At 42.2% G+C, this 24,632-nt stretch overlaps 1 long non-coding RNA gene across 1 annotated transcript; it reads right to left on the bottom strand.

The window, feature by feature from the left end:
- Positions 1-21,777: 21,777 nt before the first annotated feature.
- On the bottom strand, positions 21,778-24,277 carry LOC139076999 (uncharacterized). The gene is made up of 2 exons (XR_011529103.1): positions 24,166-24,277; positions 21,778-23,426 (listed from the first exon to the last, which is right to left on the bottom strand). It is a non-coding gene; the product is annotated as an uncharacterized lncRNA (long non-coding RNA).
- Between the last annotated feature and the right edge of the window lie 355 nt (positions 24,278-24,632).

Below are 24,632 nucleotides of genomic sequence, written 5' to 3'. Positions count from 1 at the left end.
AGTTTCTCCTCCTGGAAAATATATTTAGAAAGTTATTTTCTGCCTTAGAATAACGCTTTAAAAAAAAAAGGAAAACCTAAATCCATATTCAACTAATGCTTACAAAACAATGAGGTCAAATTTATAAAAACACTGTTGAGATCTTTATAAGTAAAGAGTTTTATGAATTCAAAGTATTATTGGAAGTAGAACTACCATCATTGATTTGATTACTCGCCTGACTTCTAGTTCAGCTGGTCTCCCATGTTATTAAAATATGAAGTTAATGCATGGGAAAATGGTTTATTTTCTACAAAATCAGTATCCAAGGAGAAAAAAATAAAGTCCACATGATCTAGGAAAAGCAACCTTAAGAAGCATTTTATTGTTAAAATTCCAGCCTGACTTTTCTATCTAAATCTTTCAAAAATGTTTTTGGCTCTACAGTTTTGGTAAGATCCAGGTTAACACAAGCTTGTCAGAATTGCTTTCTTCAGAAGTAAGCAGTTAGATCAGGAAATAAACCACAAAAATTCCTTAATTGCTAGTCATCTAAGTAAGGTCTTATACTTTGGCTGAAAAAATAAACCAAAGGAAAGAAATACCTAGCAATCTATTTCTGGGTTTTTTTTTTTTCTCCACCCAAGCTAAGAAAAACACCCTAGCCTGCAAAGGGGTCAAAAGAATAGAGAGAAGATAGCTCTTCAAACCTTCCTTTCTAGGTAGAATTAGCCATTTAAGCTTTGTCCACATTAGCGTTAAGCTGCAAGGCTGGAGAGTGACAACTCATATTGCTTTGCCAATGTGTTTATTTAATATTAATCCCATGTGTTTTAGGAATTGGTCTGAACCAAACTATATTGGAATTGCCTCCAAAAAGGCTAACCCATGCCCCAGGAGCATCTTAAACTATTTATTATAATAATTTATTTGGTATTTGTTTAAGATTTATAGTGAATTCATTTATAATGAATTCCCATTTACAGAATGTCAACATCTATCATTACAGATGGTAGACCATCTCTTATGTGTGTTCTTGGTATGGACACAGTTTAATCCTCAGTCCTAGACATGATACATCTTTTAGAGAACTTCAAATAAGTAGTTTACGTTTAATGAGTTCATGGTTCGAACATAATCACCAACAGGATCAATCAATTAACAAATAGAGACTAAAAATGACAATAATGAGGTTACCATTTATCACTTCCAATGGGCCAGGCACTATGCTAGAAAGGTAAAAAATATAGTATTTCTTGTAACCACTCTGCAAGGTAAGTTTACAGAGGAAGAAATTGAGGATTGGGGAGGTTAAGGGACTTTCCAAAGGATTAGAGTTTGATTTAGAACATCCTTACACAGCAGGAATAATATAGCGAAACAGCCCTCCCTTCCGGTAGAGGCAACCTAAGAATTTAGCTTGTTATTGGCTTTTCTGTTGGCCAGGGTTAGTTTCTTTGTTTTCCTTTTATATTGTGTATATAATATGCATTTAGATGAATGCAAAACTTAGCATAGCAGTTCAATATTAGTATAGAATTTGAAATTACCATTGAACTTAAGCAGAACTCTCAAGGAATTATTGAGACTTTCTTCAGATAAAGCTTCCAGGGTGAGCTTCCCTCTCACTGAATACACGACAGAAATGAGGCACCAAGGAAAAAGCTATATCCCTTCGCTAGCCACAGCAGCTCCCTAGCTGCAAAGGTGAAGTTTGAGTGGCTCAAGAAGGTCATGGGAATCCTCTGGTCTGTACAGCTGCTCCTCTGAGATGGAGCATGCCAACTGGCCACAGGTATTCTACGATAGCAGTTGGTGACTGGGTATAGGATATGATTTCTGAGTCTATGATGCATTAATGTTGACTGTGTGCATAATCATCCTGCTTACAGTACGGTCCAAGTTTTTGTAGCATTAGAGATATTCAAGGCCTTGACTTTCTTCTCCACTATTGCTGAGGGATACCGTGCAGGAGGCGCAGAAAGCCCGCATTTTAAGGCATCATCTTCTTTAGCTTAGTCCTGACTGCTCTAACAGGGGCAGAAGTGGTCTGGGAAACCTTTGAAGGCTTAGGATGTCAGTGTCTTTCAGTGGCTTTCCTTTTCGCTCCAACTTCTCAGGGCCAGAGCATTTGTACGTCTGCATGACCATGCTGCTCTCACTTGGCCATTCATCAAGGGGAAAGCATCAACGAACCCCAGGGGGAGGCCTCTGCTGCAGCTGAGAAAAAATCTCTTCCTTTAAGTTTCCTCACCTCTGCTTCAATTCCAGGCAAGAATTTTACTGCAAATACTTGGGTATCATTACTAACAGAGATAGCTTCCCACAGGAATAAGAATATCTCCAACTCTCAACAAGATATAATTTTTCAATGCCCTTCCTTTCAGGGCACTGGTGTTGGGGAAAATCACCTCATCTTCCAGAACCTCAGTTGCCCCACTTACGAAATTAGGGATGTCACACTGATCATGAGTGGAAGTCAAATTTTTTATTCTAAGTCTTTCTTAGGCAGCAGCAAAAGCCCTTTTAAGCCAATAAATCCAATGCAGAATCGCAACATATAAACGAAATCAAAGCAAAGCAGCTCTGGCTGGTGTATGGAGGGCCCCACCAAGCCGCAGGGTCCTCTCCCTCCTGCCCCACCCTCAGAGTTGGGCAGACAAGGACACCTAGTTCTCTGCGGCGCACGGTGTCCAAGCTGATGGACTCCAGGACTGCTAAGATCCCTCGTAGTTCCAGGACGCTGCAATCCTATCACAGCTTAAATTAATGTGACAGCAGAGGGTGTATAGTTTTCAACTTTTCATCATCTTGACTGAAAAGTTTTAGAAAATAAGCTCATCTCTCTAGGCTCTCTTTTAGCACATTGCATAATATTTACTTACACAATAGTTCTTATTCACAAGACATATAAAAATATGAATGCCAGAGCACCAACATCCATCATCTCCAATAGTGTACCTCAGTCTTAAGTTGCCTTTGGCTTCCCGGACCTCATAGGCTTTTGGCCCCACATTTTGATACAAAATATAAATGCACTAAAGGATTCCAAGGACAGCCTCTCCACAGCTCAGAGGCTCCTTCCTCATGTTTGCAGTATTAAAATTAACCAAAGGCAAATGCTCCCAGATGTAGCACGCACTTCTAATACATTCTTTGACTGAGGAATGCACATGTAGTCATTCAAACTCACTGGCAAGAAGGAGAAGTGAGTCTGCCCCAGCTTTTTACATGACAGGTGGATCACAGTGATACAACTTAGAACAGAACCTTTTGATAAATAGCTGCTAGGGCTCTCATATCTCAGAATTTGTACTGAAAGGACAAACCCCTGAAGAGCACTGTGTTGACAAACTGGACCCTTTGGACATTTACCTCCGTTGCATCAACCCAAATGAACGTATTCCTGGTCCCAGAACCCACACAGCAGCCCTTGTCTATGTCATTTCCTTGTGACCCTGTCCGAAACTTCAAGGCTCAGCTTCCTCCCATCCCACCCCTTCTGAAAGCTCCCTTGGCCTCCCAGACTGGGAGTGGTGTCTTCCTGTCCTCACTCCATATGTGCACTCGGGTTATTTACCGCTTTCTAATGATAATAGTAAAAATAACAATAACACCTACTATTTAGCACTTACTATGTGCCAGAGATAATAATTCTTCTAAGTAGGTATTATCCCTATTTCGTGCATGAGGAAATGAAGCTCAGTGAAAACAAGAAACTTAGCCAAGACCAAACAGACACTAAATAACACAATGGATATTTGAGCCCAGAATTCTATAGCCTGAGCTCATACTCCTTGGGCTACATATCATTGTCTCTCTTCTGGGTTATACGCTACCTGAATATGTGACCAGTCCCTTAAGTGTCTCCTATCACCATGATTTCTTGTACAGCCATGAACAGAATGGGGTCTCAAGGAGGAAGTGTCATTGTGAGAGTCAGGGAGACCCTGTTCTGCAAACACAAAATCCCTCAGCACTCGAAACCACTGGCTACACGCACAGACACCCACCGTCGCGCTCAGCGTTTGGCTCCTTCTGCCGCGTCTGCGGCAGCTTGGCAGTTCTCATATCTGATGGATTAGTGCTGATCTGCACTGATTGCTCACACCTGCAATTCAAACTAACCCCTGTTCCGCTTTGTGCAATCAGCCATGCCCAGGTAAGACCATCAGCTTCCCAAATGACAGGCAAACAGAGACCCACCTGACAGGTCCGACCAGACACCTGTGAGATCTGCAAAGTGGGAAGGAAGGGGGAAGGGGAAGGGGGAATTACAAAATTAAAGCCCCAAATGTAAACGGTAAAGGAATGAGTGCTCCATCTATCTCAGAAAGATTAGAAACTTTGTAGATGGAAAACATCAAAGGTCTCTAGCTAATGAGTACAGAGCAGTCGCCAGCAAAGGAATTTTTACAGGCACTAGGATCTGATATTTGTGTTTCGATGTATAGGAAGCTTTAGTCAGAGAAGTTAGATAGACCTTAGATTATCAAAAGTGCCAAACATAATCAAGCTTTGATTTCCAGTGCTGCCTCCTACCAGCGAGCTCTAGATACATTCCCTAACATTGTCCTGATAATCCTCATAACATGCCCTTCTGGGGGTAAGGGCTGTGGATGGAAAAATGCAGTCCGTGCAGGCCTAAGACACCTCCCTCAGAGCCTTGTAGCAGGGCCAGAAAAATGCATTTGTTCCTCTTGATAGAAAGGGTCCGATTTGTCAATTACGTTTTCTATTCCCAATTTCTCCTGTCTTGGTTTTCAATACGTAATGACTAACAGAAAAATGTATGATGTAAATCTACATAAATAGAAGCATGTATGAACATATGCCTGTGTATATATATGATTTTTAATGATCATAGCCACGGAAGTAAAAGCCATGTCCCCGTTCACCACATTCCCCTCATCCTTGGTGACCCATGTTGCCTTTTCAGGGGAATAAGAGTTAAATCCTAAGCAACTGGCATAGTTCCAGTTACAACCATAAATAATTGGATTTTGGTTTACTTCCTTCCTTGGCAAAAAATTTCCCTAACTTTTCTGTTTCAGATTTTTGCGATATAGTTTTCACTGAATTTGTTCGAACCATAAGATTAGTTTTTTAAGGTGCAAATGAAGAAATATCAGAAGGGCAAAACCGAAGGCTTTGTTTGAGTTTAAAGGTATTATTTTCCAAAGAGAGCAGAATACAAAAGATATCCATTACAATATCTTCCATAATAAGTCATCATTTTTCCTGCTGAGGATAATACTTATTAAAGCATTGAACCAGGAGAATTTTTTTAATTCAAGATTTGGTGTGGGGCTTGTTGAAGTTTACGGGCTTTTAAACATAAAGACTCTGATTTCTTCTTAGGACGAGTTAGTGACAACTTGAGGCAGCTGTCCTGAAAGCAACTTCCACTCCCCAAAAAATCCTTCCACGGATTTTCATGTACGGGAGAATGATGCAACAAAGAACTAGGATCTTCTCATGTCCTTTTCCCATTTTTCTCTTCAGAGCAGTAATAAAGCCTATCTTGTGATGTTTGTAAAGTGTTATGATTACAGTAGCTAGGTGGTCAAAGTTAGCTTGGGGGGCCTGTATTTGAACTTGAGTGGTTTCAAGTTCCAGTGAGAATGCTAAAGCTTGGCTCTAGATAACACACTCCCTTCTGGCCAAGCCCTGAGCCAATCCGGATGATGTGTAAAACCTGCTTTGGGGTTAAGGGTTTGTCTCAACCTGAGAGAGTGAAATCTAGGGCTTTAACCATGGCAAATCACACCAGACCAAATGGTTGGGTGAAACCCTTGAAAACTGAGTCTCCTGTGATAACTCTCTTTCTGCACCATACCTGTTTCTGTTAAGCAGAGGAAGAAAAGAGGCTCAGGGAGCCAAACCACCATCCTGGCACCATATGACAGAAGAAGCCGCTGGGAACCTAGGCCCATCATCTTCCCGCACCTTGTTCCTTTTTTTTTTTTTTTTTTTCGCCCCTGGGTCATTTCAAGAAAGAATAACTCAAAATTACGACCAATCGCTACACATGTTAAGCAACCATGTGCCAGACACCATAATAGATACCCTGCACATGATCTCATTTGATTTCAAAAGATGGCACAGGGGCATGGTTAACAGCATGATTTCTTGTCCCAACACTGCCTGGGTTCGAAATCTGCTTCTACTGCTTCTTAGCTGTTTGACCGTAAGCAAACTCTCCACGTCTCAGTTACCTCTTGTGGGATAGCAAATCCTTCCTCGTGAGGTTTCCGTGAGAATTAAATGATATAGCACTTGTAACGTGCTTAGTATAGCTAATGGCTGGCAAATGGTAAGTGCTCAGTACAAGTTAGATATGATTGTCACAGCAGTCCTGTGAGGTAGGTAATATTAGCACCATCTCATAGATGAAAAGTTTGAGATTCAGATTGGGTTAATCTGATGGTTCTCAAAGTCCAGTCCCTAGGAACTTGCTAGAAATGCAAATTCTTGAGTCCCACCCAACACTTCCTGAATCAGAAACTTTGGGTCAGGCCCCTGTAATCTGGGTATATATAGCCCTCCAGGGGATTCTAATGCTTGCTGATGTTTGGGAACAACTGGATTAATGAACTTGCTCAAAGTTATACAGCTTTTAAATAAGGAAACCAAGATTCAGTCTGATTGAAAAGCCCGTGTTCTTCCCGCTAGACATGCTATAAATTCAGTCCCAGACAGGAATTGTGGATTTTCCATCATGGTTCTGACCACATATTACTGGTAACTATGCTCCTTTCTCCATACTCCCAAACATGGTTTCTCCTTTGTCAGTGCAGCCACTCCTTCATTAGCTCTGCTATGAGAACCTTCTGTTTCCTTTTCCTTTTCCCAAATCCAGGGCTTTCACACAGCAGTAAAATCCTGTTGGTATGACAGCTAGGATGAAATGTTACACTGTTATCAGAAAAACTCATTATATTGATTGGCGCATTTTCACCTGGAATTTTAAAATGTGTGATTAAAATTACAAATAGAGGTAACTGCTATATAGTTTTTCCTCCCTTCTCCCAAATTGAGGAGGATACAAGGCTGCAAACTAACAAATCAGTCTAGGTCCCCCTCTCCACTTTGTTAGGTCCAGGACAGGTGTAGGTGTGGAAGTAGCGATAAAGCCAAAAATCAAGAACACCTCCAGGCACTGTGGACAGGTGGGCTCAATCCACATCTGCCATCTCCATCCTGACATCAGAGAACTCAGATCAGACAGGTTGTTTCCAAGAAGAAAGAGATGTATTAGTAAACAGAAGCAACAATTGCATCCAACTTTGTGCTATGCCTTCTAAGATGACAATATCGTGGAAAAAAATCCTGATCTTCGAATCATCATTCTGTCTCTTCTCTGTCATTGGAAATGATGCCTCCACCAACATACATTGCATTTTCTGGACACCACTGCCCTGCGTCAGTTTGACGTACGATAGGAGCTGGATTCTCTCTTTTCATGCATAGCAGTTGAAGCTCACCCTGTATGAGACCCTGATGTCAATGTTCAGAGTTCTCTGGAAAACAGCTTAGCAATGAAGCTTATGAAAGAAGAATCAGGTCCCTTGAATGGGAACAACTAGAACTTTGTAGAAAGTTTCAGGGTGAAATATATAGAATACGACAAATACAACAAGCCCATATTTTGGTTCAAAGTTTCCATCACCATCTCTGTTTTTCCATGAGTCATTGTCTTTGCAATTTACCATTTTACCTTTCCCTGAATTCATAGATCTCATCTTCTTTGAAACCACCAAATAATGCCCTGAGTCTACCAAGGATAACAATCCATGGTCTAGTCTGTGTACAGATATCAAGCCCCAGGCCAAGGCCCCTTCACACAGGGAAAAGCCAATTTCTTTACCTTTTCCTCCTGCTGACTTTCTTCTGCTGCCTCAATGGCCAAATGGGCCAATTTAGAAAAAGCATATTCTGCTGGATCAGGTCATGGTCTAGGGCTCAAGTTTAATCCTCTGCCGGGAGAGTTTGACCTGATAAAAAGAATCATCTATAAGGTGAAAGATCTTTATAAAGAAACCACCCCAATACATGGTGTGCTCTAGACCAGCCACCACCGTGTTAGACATTCCTTCTGGACTTGGGGTCAACACGAATGAAACTGACAGGAAGGACAAATCCCACTGTAGGGCACAGTGAGTGCCACCATGCTGCTCTCTGGACACAGCTGGTAGAGAGTACTGGTGCCATTTTTAATTCAATCGTCAATGATGCTGAAATTACTGCAAACAAATGTTGGCTTGACATACAAGAGGAGATCTTCCTGGTTTTATATGGCGGGCAGTAGAGCTTTGGCATGATGAACAGGTGTGTCATATACACATTGTGGGGTGAAGTCCAGAAAAGCAAAGTGCTTGCCTTCAGTGGAGGAGACATCCTTGCCACCCTGAAGCTTGGTGACGGACACCCAGCTGAACTGATGGTATGCTCCCCTAGGAACCAAGGAGACCACAGGCCCCCAGATCTGCTGTGGCTACATATCCACATTCAAACCCTAGAGGCAAATCTGGCTAAATCATTTTTTTAAGATTTTATTATTTTCCTTTTTCTCCCCAAACCCCCCCAGTACATAGTTGTATATTCTTCATTGTGGGTCCTTCTAGTTGTGGCATGTGGGACACTGCCTCAGCGTGGTTTGATGAGCAGTGCCATGTCCACGCCCAGGATTCGAACCAACGAAACACTGAGCCGCCTGCAGCAGAGCGCGCGAACTTAACCACTCGGCCACGGGGCCAGCCCCTGGCTAAATCTTTCCTCTAGGGTGAGGGGAGGGAGGCAGAAAGCGAAAGTCTGTGAGGTTATTTGGCCAGACGCCCTACGTTCCTGTGAACATCTCTCCATAACCCAGCAAGAGCCGAAGCCAGAGAGGTTTGTTTTAATGGCATTCACACTATCAGACAGCACCTAAAAAGTGAAATACCTACAGTTGACTAGGTCCTTTCTATAATATTTCAGTAAATACTAAAGATAATTTGCGTTTAAGTTCAAATAAAATTCAGTCTTTAAAACAACTATCCAGAAGTAAGAAATGCCATACTTAACTGCCACTTGGTCACCAATAACTTTGTCAAAAATTTCCCACTGATCTTTTTCCAAAGCCTTGAATTTATAGAGAGGTGACTATCCCCCTCAAGAAGTTACTGCAGACACAGCTTACTCCCAGAATCCATGTATCTTGCCAATTAACGTAAGCAGAGTCTTTTCTACTTTATCCTCCTCCTCCACTTGCCATGAACAGCTTTCTCTTTTGTTACTAAAGGATTCCTGAATAGAAATGTCTATTTTGTGACCTTACAAAATTCAGATGTGCTGTCTCTTATGTCCTAGTCTCACAGCAACTGTCCCCAGATCCGGGGTGTCCTATTTCCTGTTTAGCTGTTTGAGACTGTCTACCGTCCTTAAAAAGCTGATTAATCTCAGGTGCCTGGAGTGAAGGCCATGAGGCCATGTAATATTAAGGCACCAAGAAAACTTCAGTAGGTGGTTTAATGTATTTGCAGTGCCCAGAATTAGAACAGCTCCCTTTTCCTTTGATTTGACAGCCTATTTTTGTGCTACAATTTACAGTTCTTCCAGCTCTAAGAACCTGAATTAATTTCTACTCTGAAAAAAGTCAGAAGCAAGGGAGCTAAGGTAAAGCTACGGATTGAGACGGATCTGGGTAGGTCAAAGTGCAATGGCGAAGCAAGGCAGAAGCTCTTCCTGGTTGTGCCCCGTGCCCACAGTGCCGCTGGATGACGAGCATCCTAGCAATGGCAGGTGGAGATGTGCTCCTTGGTGGCGACAGTGGGAGAGGCTCAGGAGCGGACCTCCAAGATGGAGGATAAAAGACCCAGAGGCTGTCATGACCAATAAGCTTCCCCTCCTGCCAGAGCTGGTTAATTTGCTATAACCCTCCCAGTACCCTGGAAAATAGGCACTTTCCTTGGAATATGTGTTGTATGTGCATGTCTTTTTTTAGATTTCTTTTTAGATGTTTTTAGATTATGCCCTTCAACATTATGTTTTATTTTTAAAAGGTTTGGGTTTTTTTCATTAGACACCAGTTTTATTTTTACATGTCTTGTCTATAATTCATATGTAAATATATAAGCCCTTTTACACTGTAACAAAGCCATCATATTTAAGCATTGCCATAATGAGAAGGTGGAAAGTGAAAAGTCATTGCCAACCTTTATGTTGGGAATGTGACAATCGGAGGTGCATTTATCCTGAAGCTAATGACGCTTAAGGTCCAGGTCCCTTCGTGGCACAGGCCCCTTCCAAGGCTCTGGGAGCAGCTGGGGCAATGTGTTCATGTGGTCAAATGCTTTGGGAAATTTTGAAAAAGAGATTTTAATCTCAATCAGTGAACACACTGGTCTCTTTCCACTCTGACCTCCCTTCTGTCAGGCTTCCCCTTGTGTCAGCCAGCCTCCGACATATTTTTGAGATCCAGTTAAGAGGCAATTAATCAGGCCAAACATTTAGTTTAGATTTAATAATATATACTTACGCGCTTTGCCAGCCATCCCAGCGTAAAGAGTGGGTTCCTGGTCTATGCCTACCACTGCCATGCTGATTCTCCCCACATCGCAAAGCAAAGGTATAAACCGGATGTTGTACTGCTATTTAAATGCATCCTACAGAACCTGGCACCAAAAGCATACATGTGATGGAGAAGGAATGCAGTTGGAATGGTACAAAGCTAGACGGTGGTCCTTTGGAATTTTTTCCAATCATCAAATGCACACAATTGTAAGAATTTGTTTTTCTTTGATATCTCGTGAAAATGGACATGCCCTTCCGTCAGCGATGTACTCGATAAGGTGTGGTGGGAAGTGTTTGGGCTCCGAAGGCGGACATGTTGGGGTTTGAATCTTGCCCCTTTAATATCTATAAGCCTCAGTTTACTCCTCTGTAAGGAAGAAATAGTGTCTTTCCAAATTACGATGAGAAGAGCTAATGTTGAGCACTTTACTCTGTGTCAAGCATTGGGCTTTACAACACCCCTGTGAGGTGGATGCTTTTATTCCCGTTTTACAGATGAAGTTAAGGAATTTCCCCAAGCTCACACAGTAAGTGGCGCAGCTGGAATATGAACACCAGCAGTTTGACTCTGAAAGCAGGACCCTAGCTACTAGAATCTTCTTTAAAGATACAAGGTATGTTTCTAGCATAGGCCAGGTAGAATCATTACCTAATAAATGGTAGGGACTGTTATAAAACCTCCATGGGTCTCCCCGTCCCATGGATGTCACTGTCAGTTGTGGTAACAAACTCAGCTCCAGAGCTTGCTCGATTGTCTCTGTTCCTTTCTCTTTTATGGTTCCTTTTCTCTAAAAATAGGTGGTGTTTAAATTTAGTTATCACTACTGTTAGTCAATCTATATTATTTTTGGAATTAGATAATTTTATAAACAAATACATAAAGATGCTATCATACAATCTGAATAAGGCTATTATGATTGTTGATATAATCACTACTATTCTCTAAATGTTGTAAAGTTTTACTTGTTATAAATCATTTGCATGCATCATCAAAAATAATTAAATTTTTTCTGGACCTACAATGATCTTTTACAACAGACGATATTTCCTGAGTCACTATGTAAACTTTAGCATTATTAAAAATATCTTGCTTCAACCATAATACATTACTTAAATTTTGTAACTTCTAGGGATCAGATTATATACCATGCAGGGTGGTTTCCTTTTTTTCTTGTTTTTTTTTTTGAAGAACATTGGCCCTAAGCTAACATCTGCCTCCAATCCTCCTCTTTTTGCTGAAGAAGACTGGCCCTGAGCTAACATCCGTGCCCATCTTCCTCTACTTTATATGTGGGACAACTGTCACAGCATGGCTTGATAAGCGGTGCATAGGTTCACACCCGGGATCCGAACCAGTGAATCCTGGGCTGCTGAAGCAGAACGTGTGAACTTAACCACTGCACTACTGGGCCGGCCCAGGTTGGTTTTCTGTTTCTGTTCAATCACGCATTCATTCAACCAATACTTACTATTTACTATGTGCCAGATATTGTCTTCAGTTTTTAAAACTTGTTTGCACATGTCATTGTTATATAGCTGTATTCAAGGCTTAAATATAAGACTACATTTCATTTTTTCAAGTATTTTTCAGGTCTTCACAACTGTCACTTTTGGTGGCTGCCTAATGTTCCATTTAAGAATATCTGCTATACTGTAGCATTCATTAAACTATTCTTGGGCATTTAAATAATGCACAGGCATTGGAAATAATGCTGTAGTGAACATCTTTATACATAAAACTCTTCCTTTGGATTATTCCTTTATATTAAATTCCTTCAATAAGTCAGGGGGCTTATTTTTTTTTCCTTTTTGTACAACTATTGCATTCCAAAGAACCTTAAGAATTCACACTTCCACCTGAAATGTAAGGGTATATCAACTTCACCAAAACTTTGCAAACGCTTGAATATTGTCACTTTAAAAATGGTTGTTAGTAGATATAAAACAGTCCCTTTTCTTCAGCTCTGTATTTCTCTAATAATTTATCAAGTTAAACATTCTTCTCCTACTTTTTAAAACATGCTTACTATTAAATTATCTACAATAGGGGTGTGAAAGAGCATCGACACCAGCGGTAAGCGAGGACCAGAGTTAGGTGCTGCATTAGGCATGTGTGCAAACATTTATGTGAAGGTTATGATGGGGACCATACTGGGGAGAGTGTGAGTTGGAAAGACTGTCCAACCGTGGGTTCATATCTTTCTTCTTCTACTTACCAGCTGGGAAAACCTGGACCTTAAGTTCATTTTCTACAAGACTGTGAAAGCAATATGAAACATCTAAGGTTGTAGTGAAGATTCAATCATTCTAGGGTAGAGATTTGTATCCTTAGCAGGTAGCACAGTGCCTAGCATGCGGTAGGTGCCCAATAAATCTGACCTCAGTCAAGTTCTGATAACACAGGGAGGGCTCAATAAATAGTAAATCTTAAGACATTTTTCCTAATCTCCTGGAACAAATAAGCTAGATGGGACAAAAAGACAACGATAAAATCATAACAAGTTCTTTACGCAGATATTTGTACAAGAGGCTTTCCGTATAGAAACAGTATAAACTAGGAGAGTGCAAAGCACTCAACAGTAGAGGTGGGACAAGAATAATCGCTTTCACTTAGTTCATCCGAAAAGGCAGGCATGTCTAGAACAGACACACCCATAAGGACCGATAGTAGATCAGTGATTGCCAGGGGAATTGGAAGTCACTGCTAATGAGTAGAGGGTTTCTTTCTGGGGTGATCAAAATCTTCTAAAATAGGAGAGTGGTGATGGTCACACAACTTTGTAAATATACTAAAACCCACTAAATTATACATTTTAAAAGAATGAATTTTATGGTATGTGAATTACATCTAAACAAAAAAATAAGTATGTTATTTCCTGTGGTTCATAATTCAGAATCCATGCCAATTAAGCAATTTCTGACGCAAAATTAAATAAGGAATTCATTCAAAGGCTCTAATAGTCCATTTTTGCATAGTGAGTCCCAAATTCAGAAATTAGGGGATTGGCTGAATAAACTTTCGTAGCAGTGGCCACTATCATCAGGAAGAAAGTGTGAACATCTCTTGCTATTCTTTCCTACCCCAAATTAGCTATTGATTAGTTTCCCTGAGCTTAAAGAGTGTAAAGATTACTGTTTTCAGTTGTCCTGGGTCTGTTTAACGCTACAGTGTCTTAGAAACTGTTGAGAGCATATTCATAGCTAAAGAGCAACAGATCACACCACCTTGATATTACTCACATGAAGGCTGTTAATTCCCCAGGTAAAGACAGTAGAGACGCCTTTTAGGATCCCTTAATAACCATTCGAAAGGAAAAGAAAGCAATTGAAAGTTGGAACACCACCCGTTTGTGATTGTTTCTACTTTATAATTACTTTTGTTTTTTATGATGCTGCCCTTTGAAATATCTTAGGTTATCTTCCTCTTGTCCCTTTAAATGTCTGAACTAATCATTTGTTACAGAATTTAGTTATTTCAGCATGAAATGAGCAGATATAGTGGATATCTGTGATACTGTGCTTAATAAGAGTACACATTTGGTCTTCCTCCCCATTTCTGGCATAGAACTCCAAAAACCCTTGGAATTTCCTAAGTGATAACAGCGATAAAGCTGTCTTTTTTTATGTTAATGAGGTGACTTTTGGATTGCACCTAAGGATGGGGGCTGGTACCCAGTGGAGCCAATCCTGTGAAGAGAGGGTTGGAATTTTTATTAGTCCCACCCACCCCCCTCCCCACTCCGGGGAGGGTACAGGAGTTGGAGACTGAGTTCAATCAATTATCAATCATGCCTATATGTTAATCAATCATGCCTATATAACGAAGCCTTCAAAAAACCCAAAAGGACTGGGTTCAGAGAACTCCCAGGTTGGTGAATACGTGGAGATTTGCGGACAGTGATGTGCTCTGAGAGGGTGTGGAAGCTCTGAGCCCTTTCCCCACACCTTGCCCTATATGTCTCCCATCAAGCTGCTCCTGAGTTACATCCATTTATAATAAACCAGTAATCCAGTAAGTAAAATGTTTGGGTTCTGTGAGTCACTCTAGCAAATTAACTGGACCCAAGGAGGGGTCGTGGGAACCTCTGTTTTATAGCCAGTCTGTCAGAAGCAAAGGTAACAACCTGGACTTGCTAACTGCGCCATGTGGGACTGAGCCCTTAACCTGTGGAATCTGATGCTATTTCCAGGTAGAGAGCAACAGAAATTTACAGCGTTGAATTGTAGGACGCCCAGCTCGTGTAGGAGCAATGCTTGGTGTGGGGAAAAACCCACACTTTAGAATCATATGCAGAACCCTTAAACGGTCATATACCCAAGCAACCACATGTAGTCTAATCTTATACATAACTTGTATTAACCTGTGTCAAATATAAGTTTTCTGCTAAAAATTCAAAGGCGATACATGTTAATAATCCCTATTCCAAATTTGTAATAGATTATGTGAGCAGTCACGTGCAGAATATAAATGTGTGACTATACACACAGTAACATATATTACACGCTGTATCAAACATCAGATCGCAATGTGCTAAGAATCAACTTATCCTAAAATTGTTTAGGAGTAAGTGAAAAAGGCCCCTTGCTGTGTGGTTTCTTTTGCCACACACTCTCCAACTGGTACCTGCTGGGTTGCATTCTGAATACCTGGCCAGACACTCTCAGAGCTATCAATCAAGCATGGAGGAATCTGAGTCTGGCTTGGGTTTCCTGCTTGAGCCAACAGGAAGTAAAAATTAGTCCTCTGCTATTTTGTCCTATTTATAAGTTAAAAAAAAAATCTTACACGTGTAGGAAGCAAACAATAGCTTCTGCTAAAACAATTGATGAAATCTATGTGATAATTAATGACTTAAAATGTCAAATAGGCACCCTGGATTTTTCCCCAATAACGAACTCAAAGAGTAATTTAATTTTAAAGTGCATGTGTCAGAGGGGGATAAACATAACAAATACTTTTTGTACTCAGTTGAATCTGAGAGTTAGTGGAGGGTCCAAAGTGGGGGAGAAAAAATATCCACATTGCCCTGTTTCCATTTTATGGTAGGCCATAAGAGATTACAGTGAGAGTTCCTTTTACTGGAAGTTTCTTTCAACTCTTGCTGCTTAATAAAAAAAAGCTTACCCTTACGGAGCCAAGATTTGGGGAAGAAGGTTAGTCTGCTTGCATCAACCTCCCCCTCCCCATTTTATTCTCATTTTTGCATCTTTGTACACTTCCAAGCTCTGCTCCTCATTGCCCAAATATGGGAAGAATGAAATGGGCTTAGGAAGATCAGAATACTCTGGAAGCCAGGTGAGGATGTAAGGCATCGGTTTCAGGAATGAACCAATGAGGTTCTTAGAGGGAGGTTACCCCAAGTCTGAGCTATCCCAGAACAGTCACTTCTCCTGGGAAACTCTGGCTCTCCAATGGATAGAGACTGTCCCTGTCTTTCCCCTCCCGTTCTCGCTCTTCCATCTCCTCTTCCACAGCTCAAAAGAAGCAGCTGATGAAAGAATCAGAGGAAGGGAAAGTCTTCAGACTAAGAAAACCCTTCCAGTTTTCCTTCTGATGTGTCTGAGTTTATGTAGTGGAAGAGAAAGAGAAACAAAACAAAACAAAACAAAAAAACTGTTCTATGGAATCAAGGAGCCCGGGATTTTAAAACTGGTTCAATTCATTCACCCCTGAATAAATTACTTAACCCCTCTGGGCCTCAGGTTCCTGCTCTATTAAATCGGCATAAAATATTTACCCTTGCTGGTTTACTGTGAGGAAATATCTGACCCAATGATAAGTGCTTAATAAATGCTGTTGGCCTTCCTGTGTGCGCTGGGAGGTAGAGGGTGGGGGAGGGAGAGATGAATGCCTCTAGCCTCTCCACCAGTAGAGTGCCAAATGAGCATACTGGGGGACCCCAAAAGCAGGCATGGTCAATTAGGCACACTTTTTGAAAGGGGATTACAAGATCTCCATTAAAAACGTCAGGTGACACCAGCTTGTCTGAGGGGTTCCTTTAAATCAGACATCATAGAAATACTAGAGGATTTTTTAAAGATAGACCAAATTCACACTGTGGAACAAACTGTATACAATTTTGAAATAAACTTAGATATACTTGTTACATATATATATAATACATACTTTTTAATTATGTCAGCCTTTACTGATACAAAGATGGAGACAATGAGATGAAAAACTACATAACAAATAGATGAAAGTAGAACAAAATATAAATTGAGGTAGAACAGCATTCCTAGCCACATTTCAGCACCTTTAATTTAGAGAACTATGAAATTTCAAGTCTGAAGGCCCATTAACGATCACGCAATCCAGCCAAACATCTGAAGCATGTTATAATTGTAGATACATGTGAGAGTTAGAGTCGCTTCTGTGTTCTCATTCCTCAGATCACTTTTTAAAAGTATTTTATTCAATTTTTTGAACATATTTCCACACATATATTTACATAAATAGCATTTTGTACACGGCTTTTCAGTTCCCCTTTTCTCCTACATTTTGTCTGGCCTGGCCCAGCCCTCCTCTTCTGGCACCTCAGCACTGCCCAGCCGAGTCACCCATGTGAGCAACTTCACAGACATCCTTTTACATGTTTCTCTAGGCTTAAACAGTCCTATACAGACACACATAGATATACAGGGCTTTTTTCTCTTTTCATTATTTGTTTTACAGAAACAGGATCATCTTTTACACCATATCCAAGGATGCCCAGGTCTATACAGATTCAGCCCAATCTTTATTCACCATCCACATCTAAAACTAACAGTTTTACAATGTTTGGCATACTACCAGAAAAGTAAACCAAATCACTTTAGAAATATTTTCAAGAGCAAAGTCAAAATAAGTGGATTTTACACGTCTTTCATTCAGCTTAGTGATTTGCACATAGCACTTGGTCAGTAAAATCTTGCTGTTGAAAGCATCTCTAGTTTTTACTCAGCTTTTTTTTTCTTCTTTGTGCCTGTCCACAAGGGTGAGTTTTCAGAGGATTCCAGGCAAAAGTTCTGGCCAGGACTGAGGGTGCTCTGGGGAGTAAAGGCACGCAGACGCTGAAGGCCGAAGGAGAGAGTAGAGACAGAGTGTGATGGGTCACTGCAAATAGATGCTTGAGTCACCAAGAAAAATGTCCCAGAGGTTCCACCGCACACCAGCACACTGATTACCACTCATGAATGTCTCAGCCACCAAGCTTCTTATTTAGTGTCTTCTTTGGCTTTTTGTCACTGGGAACGCCCTCATCAAAGTAATGAGCCCTCAAGTCTCCCACCCCACCTCTTAGGGCTTCTTCTTAGGGCCTCCTTTCCTCTCTCGGGTTCCCAGGGCCCCAAAGGCTACATCCTCATTCCCCATTAAAACAGCTTCAAAGAAAGAACCAGAGGAACACATTCATGCTAAGATCATATTATAAATGAATAATAAGAGAGCTTAAACATTGTACCTACCAGTATTGTTTGCATTTTTATAGAAACCAAAACATTATTTTTTTTTTAATTCCAACAATAGGATTGCTGTCAAGGATAATAGAAACATAGGAAGAGAGTCTTCAGAGCCTTTTCAGAACTCCTGAATGCACTCATAAGCCTCCATCAAAATGGCCCTGAGAACCCAGGACAAAGAGCACAGGGCTGGGAGTGAGGAGAATCTGTGGGTGTGGTTCCAGCTCAGCCACGTACCAGACATAGGAACTCAACAAGTCACTCCGCTTGTCTGGGTACCAGTTTCCTCATTTGTAAAATAAAGGTCTTGAACTAAAGGACTTTAAGATTGCCTCCAGCTCCAGCTTGCTGGGATCCTAGGATTACAGCTGCCCTTCTGAGTGGATGGCATTGTCATCTGGACTGCAAAGAGGTTGCACACTCGCCACAGTACCATAAAGAATTCCTTGGCAAGTCCAGGATGGAAAGCCTCTCCTCTGCACTAATCACATCCCACCCTGCACCCCTCCCATCCTTAAGGTAGAGGGCATGGCTCAAGGAAAACTTTACCTCCAGTTCCAAAGAGATGTTGAGCCGTTCCTTGACTTCTGATAAAATTATTCCATTTGTTTGCAGTTTTTCTATCTACAAAATTAAACTCTACACTAATGACAGGGTGATTTTTTTTGAGATGTAAAGCTCATTAGGGGCTGACCCAGTGGTGTAGTTGTTGAGTTCACATGCCCTGCTTCTGTGGCCGAGGTTCGCAGGTTCAGATCCTGGGCATGGACCTATACACCACTCATCAAGCCATGCTGTGGCAGCATCCCAGATAGAAGAACTAGAATGACTTACTACTAGGATATACATCTATGTGCTCTGGCTTTGGGGAGAATGAAAAACCCAATTATGCCAGCTCCTGCTCAATTGTCTACAACAGTTTCTCATTGCTACTGTAGAAAATGCTGTTGGTTACCAACTCAGCAACCATTTGTCCCCTTTCTCCCACTTCTATCAGAAGCCTAATTTTGTTCCAGTATCCTCTACCTGGCCATGTACTTCAGAAGAAGTGGGGCTGTCCTCTCCAGGGGGGTCAAGATTGGGCTGAGCCAGTCATGGTGGTTGCATTCCCTTGGCCAGAGAAAGGTTTAGGATTGGGCATATGATGCAGTTTTGGTCACTGAGGCATGAGGATCAGTCTAATGGGGGGCTTCTTAAGAAAATTTTTTCTCACTGATTAAAAAGACACACATCAAGACAGAAAACAAAGAAACAAACCTCTCTTCCTCTTCAATCATCAAGTCTGAGGATAAACCGTCATACCAAGGATGACAGAGCAGAAAAGTGGAAAGAGCCCAGGTCCTTAATGACAGAGTTGAGCCACTGAATTCAGCCATCTTGGAATTTCCCTGCCTTTGAACACATTATACATGTTAATAAATTTTCTTCATGTTTAAGCCAGTAATATTGGGGATTTCTGTTCCTTGCAGCTGAACACATCCTAACACATCTACAGTGTAAAACTAACATGCATCTTTTGGCACACAAGGTCCTTCATGTTCCAACTGCCTTAGCTCCACCACCACACACAAGGCTCTAGCCACCCTAGCCTTTGCCTAGAATACCCGCACCAAATTATTCACCCTGGTAAACACCACCACTCATCCTTCAAGTTCCAACAAAAGTAGCTCCTCCTTTTTAAAACTTTGCCCAGTCTTCTCAAGCAGACTCTGCTGTCTTAATTTCCCACAGCATTTCTTACATGCCTGCATTATGTTGTAACCATTTGCATGCCCATCAACCTCACTAGACTGTGAACTTATTGAGGGCAGGGACCTCAAGGGCCTGTTTCTCTTGTATTACCAGCCCCTGAGCATATGCCTGATTCATGGGCACGCAATCAATATCCGCTGAGTGACTGTAACACCTGACTTTATCTATCACTTTAGGAATACTGCTCACCCCTTAAAAAAGTTTAACTCTTTTTTCATCTCAGTGTGGTCCTCGTCCAGTGGGCTATGACTCAAATTCATGGAGTCTGAGTAATTGAAGAGTCTGAGACAGCATAACCACCAGTTTCTAAGATCTTCACAAACTTTGAGAAGTGGCTTTGGAGTTATGTTTCACAGTCTGACCATCAATCATGCTCTCTTCACTAAAAGAAATGCACAATGAAGGGAAATGTGCCCCACTCCATTTGGGCAGTGTAAGAATCCTGCCCCGCAGCTCAGCTCCAAGATGAAGAAATGCTAAGGCATATCGGGGCCACCCGGGTGATCCAAATTGAGGCCATCAATGCAGGCTGAGTTTTCAGAGTGACCAGAACCCTCAAAAAGGATATGCAAAACAAGGAGATTTCAGGCCACAAGTGCAAAATCTAAATCTGTTGAGCTTCAGCTCACCTATGTGTTGCGACACTGCTTAGCCAAGATCAGGCACTATCTTCTTCACCACTCTGCACTCTCCTGCTCCTCTCTGCCCCCTTTACACACACCACACACACACAAACATCCAGAAAATCAGTTCAACTTCTTTTGTGTAAATATATGCAGCTTGTTCTGGTAGCTCTGGGGAGTGACCATTTAAAAGTCCACATCTGCCAAGATGTGGAACAGAAGACATACCCTGTGATGCAAATCGTAAGCCACTGAGAACTGGAACCCAACAATTTCAGCAATTCCCTATTCAGGCCAAAAGCACTCTTTTGGAAATGTAGATCACGTTTAGCGTGACAGGGGCTGAACAATTACACTAGGGTTGAGATGACTCATTTAAATAGCATAATTCAAATATCTTATTCATCTTGCAACATAATCAAACTCCTGAGGGCTTGCTACACTCCTTGCAGGAAAGAAAAAAAAAAGGTGACAAAGGGGAAAAATGTGGAGAAATTACATGGCCTGGTAGGCAGGTACCAGAGGAGGAAAGGAGTCCGGGTGAGCGGGAGGCCGGACTGCCGTAACAATGAGCAGCCCTCATAGGCCTCCACAGAGCAAATAGGGAAATGCCCCTCTGTTCCCAGAGTCATGGGTCCCCACTGACCGTTCACTCTGTCTGCCTGAAAAACACATGAATGCTAGACTGGAGTTATTCCATCAGCAAAATGTGAGGAGTACCTACCATGTGCTGGCATTGGGGATGCAGAGAAGACAAAAATTTTCCCCCCAAAGAAACTCTCACAATAGTAAGGAGGACAGACAAAATGGTGTGACCAGTGCTAGAATGGAGAGGCAGAAAAGACACTTCCAAGGAGACACTGAATTCTGAGAGGGCCAATGCACAGCACACATGTCTAAAATGCCTTCAAAGTTCAGCAGAATACCTAAACGTATAAGGAAGGGTATCCTGTTCCTACAGAAGGCTCAGAAACAAGACAACATGTTAAACAGCAGGGAGATGGGAGTAGTCTGGGGTGGGTGGGTTGAAAGCATATGGGGTGGGGGATTGGCTTTTACATCTGTGCCCCTCCAGGAGCTGCCTCCCCAGCCTTACTTCCTCCCACTGTTTGCTCTTGACTTATACTTTGGGCAAACCCCTAAACACGGCTCCCCTGACTTTCCCGGCTTCCTTCCCTAAACATGTACTCTGGCCTCTACCTTGAGTTTCCCACACCCTGTCTCCCTTCTCTACCTGGACCCGTCATCTCCCTGGGAAACCTCCCTGCATGCCTGGGCACAGAGATGCTTGCTTCTCTGTGCCTCCCATGTGGCCACTTGGTAGGATGGACTGTGTCTCTACTTCAAAAAGGCATAGACACGATCCCTGACTTCAGGGAGCTTGGGAGCCCGAACCCCAAAACACAAAGCAAGATATGCAAGCCATGAATGTGGTCCCCGTGCCCAGATGATCACTGCCAACTGAGCTGCCTTGTTATGACAAAGTGTCCAGGGACTGAACGCCACAAGCCTTAAGAGAGTTCCACTCTGGCCATGTCCCTCACTCATGTCTTCCAATTCCAGTGTCCCTTGCTGCATTGTCTCAGTCCATGCCCCCAATTTTGTTTCATCTCTTTAATCTTCCATTTTGATGATTGCTCCATTCTTTTTCTGCACCACGCCCAATTGTCTTGGGAAACAACACAACGATGAGGGACAGCATAGGCTTTGACTTCATGCAGAAGTAGGCTTGAATCCCCGCTGTAGCAATCCAATGACTTGCTGTGAGGATTTAAGGAGATGATGACATTGCACTATTCCAAGACACAGTAAGCACTCAATAAGCCACCACTCTTGTTTATCTTGATTATCCTTGGGGTCATCCATCTCTGCACCCATCTCCAGCTTCATATCTACTCTCTTGATTTCCATCCATCCTCTCTTCCCTTTTTTTCCCCACCCTGTCTCTTATCCCTCAGGAAGAGCAACAGATCCTATACAACTCTGGGACATAATAAGCTTCATGAAGGAAGTGGCATTTGTGATGGACCTGAAAGACAGGTAGTATTTGGACCTATAGATCTGGCAAGAAGAGGGTATGCCAACAAGTGGGAAAGGTGAATAAAGATGGAGACAGGAGAGCATATATCTTATTCATGCAGGGGACTGTAGGGGTTCCATGTGGCTGGATTGTGGGGTCCACGCCAGATGTTAGAGATCAGGATGGACACAGCCTTGGGCCATCATCTGTAGTTTTTGGGAAACCACAAGCATAGATTTGGGGGCTGGGGGACCTGGGGGTAGGTTGTAGGGTGACTGTATGCAGGATGCATTGAAAAGGGAAGAGACTAGAGGCAGGAGTCACTCCTCAGGGGTGACCCTCTTGTCATACAAAGCATACTCATCACAAATTCAGAAGACCTGCGCCCCAAGATCTGCAACCAAAGAGGCAAGTGACCTTGAGACTTCAGCTCACTCATCTGCAAAATGAGAGGCTTGACTTTCATGTGGACTCACCCAAGTTCAAATACCAGTGGGACCACTTATCAGAACAACAAGACCTAAGGTAAGACACTAAATTTGGGGGCGTCTTCATTTTCCTCATCTGTAAAATAACAACAAGAGCAAAATACTTCCTTTGCAGGGCTGCTGTGAAGACACAGTGCTGACAACCACACCTGGCACACAGTAGGAATTTTAAAAGGAAGAGAAAAAGCAAAATGGTGGTCATCAAAAGTCCTTCCAGCTGGAAAAAAAAAAAAAGATTCACAGTCCTTCCTATTGCAAAAACCATTCAGCAAAAAATTTCTGGAACCCAGTCTGGGCTCGTCTGGGATACAACATGAAAATTTCTTTCTGATCCATTTTTCAAAAATGTTGATTTGAGTACATAATGATCCTCTCCAGATACACATTGTCTTCAGAAAATGTAAATGTATTATTGGAAAGATAGAAAAGCCATTGTAAAAGTCCTAAAAGCAATAAAACTCAAGGAAGGCTTTGACTTCTAACTCAGACTTGGCCTGCATTTCAAAAAGGAAGGGTTATCAAATGGGTATGCAGGCTTACCACCTGTTCCTCGTGCGGCTCATGGAGACCCTGGAAAGCAAAGAAATCGCAGAACTATAACCACATGTTTACCCAAGTCAACCCAACCGCAGATGTCCCCATACTTTGCCTGTGACAGATCAATCTGTACCCCTTCCAGAACCTGGTGACCAAAAAGTTCATGACCTGTTTCAAGACTCTGACTAATGAGGCCCTGATTGGGTCCTAAAAGAAATCCCTGAAGTTTCTGTTTCTATTCCACCCTTCCACCATCCCTTCCACTTACCTGCCATTAGGAGAACACACTGCATCACACATGAGTTTCTGCATGTCTGTCTATCCCAGAGACTGAACATGAGGACATTCTCCTGCCTTTCTCTCCCCTGTGCCTCTTGTATGACAGTCACCACACCTACTCTGTATTCGACCCATGAAGTGCAGGGCGACCTGACACCTACTACCTCCCAAAGGACTGAAATAAAAATACCTGGAATAAATGGATGAATAAACCTTCACATCCCATCCTCACTCAATTCTGACTGTCTGGCCACTGTGCCTTTCTTAGCTCTTACATACTCAGTGTGGATTAGAGGAAGTACCACCTCTTTTCACTCGGAAGCAGTCTGCTGCACTGAGTAGCTTCTGTCTGGGCTCTGTCCTCTGGATCTCCTGTCTGCTTGTCTACTCAGAAAGCTCCCCACTTCCCACATCTCCCTCTTCCCGCCCTCCCTCCCCACAGATGCATCTCTGAGGTGGCCAGGGCAGGCCCAGGTCAGAGAGTCTCACCCACCTATTTATCACAATCATCCCCAGAGGTTAAAAATAACAGATGGGTATGTGCAAACGCAATTTCCTGGAAGAAAACAGATCACAAGGAACTGTCAGAAGTGTTTGCCTTCGGGAAGAAGGATTGAGGGTTAGGTGGAAGGGGTACGCAGACTTTCTTTTCCGTACTGTGAATATTTTACTTGGGGTCTGCATGTCATTTAATCTTTTTTAAAAAATGGAAAAATTCAGATGCTCAAGGTCTGCTCCCAGAGATGATTATTTAATGTAACTAAGAAGGGGCCTCAGCATTGTGTTGTGTAGGTGTAAGTGCACACGTGATTGTGTGTGGGAGTGGGGGGTGGGGACAGGATTCCGTAGCTGAAAAAAAAGATTCCTTTTTCCCAGTATGCTTTGTATAAGTTTCCCCTGCCCTCTCCTCCCCAGAAGCCAGATCAGACTGTGGCTCAGACAGTCACCTTCCAGCAAGGA

Source organism: Equus przewalskii, chromosome 18, assembly GCF_037783145.1.
Source record: "Equus przewalskii isolate Varuska chromosome 18, EquPr2, whole genome shotgun sequence".
NCBI lineage: Eukaryota > Metazoa > Chordata > Mammalia > Perissodactyla > Equidae > Equus > Equus przewalskii.
This window is presented reverse-complemented; position numbering and strand designations above follow the sequence as displayed.